The 6,650-nt window shown below is 42.0% G+C and overlaps 1 long non-coding RNA gene across 1 annotated transcript in view; it reads right to left on the bottom strand.

Moving 5' to 3' along the window:
* Positions 1-292: 292 nt before the first annotated feature.
* The window catches only part of LOC116707394 (uncharacterized), a 14,621-nt gene continuing 8,263 nt past the window's right edge, over positions 293-6,650 (bottom strand). The window contains exon 3 of the long non-coding RNA XR_004336504.1: positions 293-369. This is a non-coding gene — a long non-coding RNA (uncharacterized LOC116707394). The remainder of the gene's footprint in view (positions 370-6,650) is intronic.

The raw sequence follows: 6,650 nt of genomic DNA, 5'->3' as shown, positions 1-6,650 counted from the left end.
GCAGAGCAAATTAAACTGAATTGAAGGTGGAGAGAGAGGGAATGGGGATTAAGTGAGAGATGGCCTGGAGAGAAGAAGAGAAGAAGAGAGAAGAGAGGTACAGAGAGATTGAGCGAGAGATTGAGAATGACTTGCAATCAGGAGTAAAAGAGGCTCGCTCACTCTCTTTGCAACCACCACCACACACACCACACACACACCACACACCCAAGGTTTGTCTTACAGCACTTGTGTGCCCATTTCTCCTTCTCTTTCACGTGTAGAATAAAGTTCACGTAATCTAGACCAGTGTCTGAATGGGCCCGTCCCTCAGTACTGAGTACTAGCACTTTTGATTTTTGTCCACATGAGTACCCTTACTTCTAATTACTATTAACATTACTATTAAAGGCTGATAGTATATCAAAATGGGCTAACATCCAGATCTTTTAAGGGGGGAAAAACAAGAGAAAAAAACAAGAAATTCTAAGTAAAAGCAGCACTTCTATGTACCCGAAGGAAGATCCTTTAAGGTTATGAATACGGTCACCACATTTCAGACAATGCGACCATTTGACTATGAGATTAGCACTTGAATCAGGCTCTTAAATACTAAATAGTTGACTATTCAGAGTCACCCGTACAAGATGTACACATGATATAAATTATCCAAGACACAGTCTGATCATGTCATGCAACTGCTGAATTAGGTACTGGCACGTTATTTAGTCAAATCAAGTACCAAATAGATCTATTTATGACTCTCAGCTAAACCCACCCAAAAAAGCTAAAGTGGGGCACAGTTGAGGCAGGGCACAACATTTGTTCGCTGTACTTTGCTTTACAATCCAACAAACTTCCAAAGGTGGTTAGGGTTATGTATTGTTGCTAACACGTGTGACTATGGATGGTTTGTGTGGTGCTTTTATGAGAGGGGGTTGAGGGAAATCTGACACTAGTTTCCAGCATTCCATTTCTCCCCAAAGGGTTAAATTTGAAAAAATAATTAATTCTTGCTTTTCTTTTTTTTCTTGCAATAAGAGTCAAAACCCCTGATGTGTTAAAACTCATGCAGGAATACTCAGTTACTCTGCTTGTTTGCTGGTCTAACAGAGTTGAGAGGATCTTACTAATTTCATCTGTGTGTTCAATACACAGGTGGCTGCATGAGATATTTACTTAGCTTAGTGCCTAGTTTGTGGCAAGGGGAAACACAAAGCCATTTGCGTTCACCTGTTCCTTCTCAAAAAATCCTTCTCATATCTTTTTTATTTTTTTTTACTTCTGATTGTTGTGTCTTGCAACATTGTTGATGTTCGAGATAAATAAATTAATAAAATTAAATGAACTCTCGTAAGACTCTGGGCAAATAAGCCCATTTGTCACAATGTAAACCTTTCGTTTAACTAGTATGAGCTAACTAAAACCTTTTCAAAATAAAACTCTTTAGATACTTCAATAGTCAACAAGAGGAGGACTAACAAAATACATCTCCTAAAATATGGATGCTCAAAACTGCTTCTGACATGGACAGAATAGCAAAGCACACACAACTTCATCTGCCATCTGAGAGTATCTGCCTGAAAGGGTAAACCTTGGGAAAGTATTTCAGCAAAGGGATGGAGGGTTACACATACTCCATATTAAGGAAGAGCACGTCGGTCAAGTCGTGATTTTTGGAAAGGATTGTTCACCATCGGCAGGCACTCTCCAATCAGGGGATACAAGGAAACGACTCTCTGCTGTCCATGTCACCAGAGGGGGCCCCCTTGGAAAATAGCAGACCGTTGATCTGTGCACATGCTGTGGTAAGGGCACGCACACTCATTAAATTGCACACACACACAGATACAGGTTTTCAATTTTCATGGCAATCAATCTCAGTTTTATACTTTCTCCACTGTAAGCAACATGAAAATACTGACATGCTTTTCCATGCAAACACACGATTCATACAGATACACATCTCAGTAGTGTCTCCAGACTGTGCATGGTTTTTTTCTTCCCTCCCTGTGTAGAAGCTGCTAACTGCAAATATGCTGATGTTGTCACTGTTGCATTACAAACACATACACACCACACACACAACACACACCACACACACACACATGTCCAAACGGCTCCGGGGTAAATATGTTTGGAGCATCATGTCTGATCATCAAATCATGACTAGCCTTAGGGAGCAGTGCATGCCTGCTTCTCCTCGCGCATACATGCTGATAACACAATTCTCCCACAATGCCCTTACACTACAGATCATATCTCAGAGGTGGTTCAGGTGGCTACAACAACTGTCGAATAAAGTGCTGCTTTGCTAATTTCTTTTTTCATGAAATAATGAATGTGTTTTGAGATTTTCCATTCTCTTCAGCCTCTTCAAACAAATCCAGAGATTGTGCGGCACATACAATTGCTTGTGGTTACATGTCTAATTCTCTTGCCTACGCTTTCATAGGAATATCATTACTGCTAACAACCATTAAAATGGAATTGCATAACCTCCTGACAGAAAGGCTTATTGTTCCCAGCGATTGTCTACCTGTGCCACATCAGCGGTGTTGCTTTTGTGTAGAACTTTCTTCATTCTTGAGGTAAGAAGTATGATAAAGAGGCAGAAGTTACTAATAGAGAACTCGATGTACACAGCAGCTAATCTAGGACCAAAATTGATTGCTGAAACTGTTATGTAACACAATCAGTTTAGAGGCAATTTATTAATTTGCAAAAAAAAAAAACATTTTCTTTTTTAATTGTTCCTCTTTAAGTTTCATTCACTTTGGCAGCACTGTGGCGATAAGCAAGTAATTGAGATTTTTATTTTAACTTTCTCTTCTGTCTTTGAATCTAACATGTTCCCTTCTTCCTCTGCAAGTAAACTTCACGGACATCATCTCATATTACTATATCAAAGGTACTGTACAGGGATCTTTGCTTTTCTCTTTCTTTTTCTCTCTGTTTCACTTATAAATCCATGAATCATCTGGGGCGACTTTAGCTCACCCGTAAGAGCGTGCGCTCCGTGTAAACGGAGTCCTTGCGGCGCTGGGTGCGAATCCGGACCTGCAGCCCTTGCGTGTGTGCCATCCCCTCTATTTTCTCTCGCTCTTTCCTGTCTACCCATTGGCACTATCAAATAAGGGAAAAGCCCCCAAAAAAAAAAGACAAATCCATGACATCAGTGCTGATTCTGTCCTTGTCCTATGTTTAATGACCACCTACTAGTCCAAGTTGTACGACACAAAAACAAGTGGTTGAGTGAGGATTAAGCAAAGTTTTGGGATGTTTCAATGTAAATCCTATATCTGGAAGGATACAGTAAGTCAAGGGTAATGGCAAAATTACATTTTAACAAATGATTTTCATATAATTATTCATATAATATCTTCAATGCCTCCTCAGAGTATTTGGTTCCGTATCTGTCCTCAGTGTGATCTCTTGTAGGAGACACACTGGATAGTTTAGGACTTTGCATTTCCCACCAAGGATAGATGACGTGGAGCCTGACAGAAAACGTTGCTAGAACGGTGTTATCATAGCAGGTCCAGGTCGAGACCAGAGCATCCAAGAGACAAGATGTCCGTTTTTTGCTAAGATAGGAATGACCGGTCAAGACACTTAGACACACGAGGGACAGATTCAGAAATACGTAAGAGCTCAACTGTCTGCCTGAGGTCCACCTGATGTTATGTTTGAGATTAAACTGGTTTCCAAACAAGGGCTGGTTTTCCTCTGGGGGCACTGCATAAAGAAAGGTATTACTGATTGTATTTACCGAAATGTTGTTTGGTGTCACTTGGTACTCTGTTGCATTGTGAACTGCCATTCGTCCTTTTGTTGATTGTTCTCTCGAGAAAAAATAAACTCTTTCACCGAATATCAAACTTTTAATCAGTCTCCAGCCTGTCTTTATTTTGTTTCAACAAGGTCTCCCTTCATTAACAATTCCTCCTGCTGACAGAAACTTCCACAACAAACTGGCGTTGTCGGCAGGATTTCAAGGAGGGATCAGAACGGGACTCCGCTGGTGGATGATGACAGCTAGCATCCCAGGATCTGAGGATCACCTGCCTCTAAACCTCGCCAAAACATCTTTGAGAGATAAGAGGGTCAGAACCGCGGAGGGCTCGCTGATTCCACTCTGAAATCCAACGAAAAGAGACAGCAATTTAAAGGGGGGTAAGTTAGAATTTAATTTTAAACAATTTGAATTGGATACCGAGACACCGTGTGAGACAAAGACTGACCAAGTTTTCACTGGATTATTTGGTGAAAGTTTTATCCTTTTGTTTTGGGAAATTTTAGGTTTTACAAAAACAAGAGAAAAAGGGTTATCTGGGTTTAAACATCCAGGTTGTTGAACATGAATGAAACCACTATTGACATCATCTCATCAAACAGGGAGTAGGGCAGGCGTGTGTGAAGGATAGATTTTGAAATCAACAGATAAACAGTATTGTAGCTGAGTCTGGATTTTCATCGAGCTCAAAACGATCACAGATAAACAGTCATGTAGCTTAAATTAAGTTACAGCGTTTTCAGGTTTTTTCGCAAAGTTTACCGAGAGACTAACTGGGCCGTATAGTGACGATTATACGAAAAAAGAAGTACTTCACTTAGCCTGCTCATTATTTTAGACATGGGCATAAAGGCACAAAATCACACGTTCCTCAGCCCGTGGGTGTATGAGATGGTGAAACGTATGTCCACAAATCCTAGATTGTTTGGTATTTGGACACTAGCATGGCTTCCCTAAAAAGGCTCTTTGAGCACAGGGAACTAGAACGCTAAAACAAGATTTAGAAGAAGAGAAAATTATTGAGAGGGGTATAAACAATAAGCACCAGGATTTAATTCAACTAGAGAAACAAGAATGTTTTAGTCAGTGGATGGAAGAAGCCACTCGTAGGGAAAGAAACAGATGAAAAAACTAGTAACAAGGAGGGAACAGATAATGCGTTGAACACAAGAGGAGAAAATGAACACCTGTACTAATGCATTTTCCCTCTATCCGAGTCTTAAAGATGGCGATCAGCTGCTCAACCACCACCCTACCCTCACTCCGCACCCAGCCGAGGGAGAAACACCGTCCGTGTCTTCACAAAGCCAAGCACCAGAGGGACCAGATCACACACAGCCCCACCTCGCTGCACGCTCTCTCTACAAGCAGCCCGGCCTCTCCCCACCTACATCTGACAAACAGCAGCCACGGTACCGTCATCCAATGCTACAAAGTCAGACTGACAGGTGCACAAAAAGAGAAACAGAAGAAAAATAACATTTGACCGTGTCAACGTTGGCTGAACAGGGGGGGGGGGGGGGGGGGGCGCCAGAAGCAGAGCAAAGCGAGAGGAAGAGGCAGAAGACGAGGTGGAGGCAGGGCCAGCAGTGGACCGAGACACAGTTTCAACTGGAGAGAGGTCACTGGGCAGAACAATGCCCATCCCGAATACAGAAGGGAGACGAAACCGAGGGGTCCCCCAGCTGGGGACCGCACCTACAGCCAGCAACGGTGGATGAAAGGGAGGAGGGGAAAGGGAGGGTGGAGAGTGAGCCAGTCTGCACCGGATAAGGGAAGTAAAAATGCAAAACACACACTAACTAACCTGCTTGTCAAGAAGAAGTAAATGCTTCACACACGCTACAGCCCATAAATCACACTCTTCCACACACGATAGGGATAATTCTAGACGCAATATTGTCACCTAGAACAAAAAACATTTAGAAGGTTCCTACTTATGTAATGTTTTATCTGAGGTGTACAATGGGCTGCTACAATTTTAAAAGGTGCATGGAAGGACTGTAGAGTTGGTTTAGAGGCATAATCTGTGTTTGGGTTGTGTTTAAGTGTATGTAGTTGGGGTTTAGTGCAAACAAATTATGTGCTTCAAAAATCTTATTTTTGAATCAAAAGCTTTGGTGGAATGTTCTGTGCAGGAGTGCAAGTGGAGCAGTGTCCAGAAAGATTTCAACCTCTGATGTGTGTTATAGGACTCAAATGATTCGGAGCAGGAGAGAGGGCACATGTTTGTTTTTGCTCTTCCCGTGTCTGTGAATTTGTTAGGTGTAGGGATCTAATGTTCGGCAGAGGTTATCTCAAACTCCTACAGATCAAGGTTGAGATTAGGAAGTACAAGCCAGCTGACTCATTGTTTTCACACACACACATCTCAGCTGATTTTTCAGTGGTGGATCTCTCTGGGTCATGCTGCAGCCTGCGCATGAGGCCAGAGATGTGATTTAACCCCTTGCTGACTCATGTCAGAACTAAACCTACATGGCACTTATTGTGTCTTATCAGGAAAAGATGACATGTTTGTTGAAAGATTTTTTTTTTTTTTTTCTCAAGAAGATACAGATGAGCTTGAGTGGGCTACATATACTGGCATGAAATAGATGTGCAGTAGGAAGTAACCTTGATCAAGAAGAATGTTTCAGATCCAGCACCATAATCATCAGCATCTCCTTTGTCCAAATCTCACACAGATCGTGGAGAAACTTGGGAACCAGTTGTTCCTGACGTGACAGCGTACGACCGGACATGAAAGTTATCCAAACTCCGTCACACGATGTGAGCCACACGCATGTGTTCCAGGGAAAGAAGTGAAACACACACACACGCAACTGTTTTTGTAAATTCTGTGTTGTTTCACCCTCAGAATCTCTCCGCTGCT

Source organism: Etheostoma spectabile, chromosome 19, assembly GCF_008692095.1.
Source record: "Etheostoma spectabile isolate EspeVRDwgs_2016 chromosome 19, UIUC_Espe_1.0, whole genome shotgun sequence".
NCBI classification, from domain to species: Eukaryota; Metazoa; Chordata; class Actinopteri; order Perciformes; family Percidae; genus Etheostoma; species Etheostoma spectabile.
This window is presented reverse-complemented; position numbering and strand designations above follow the sequence as displayed.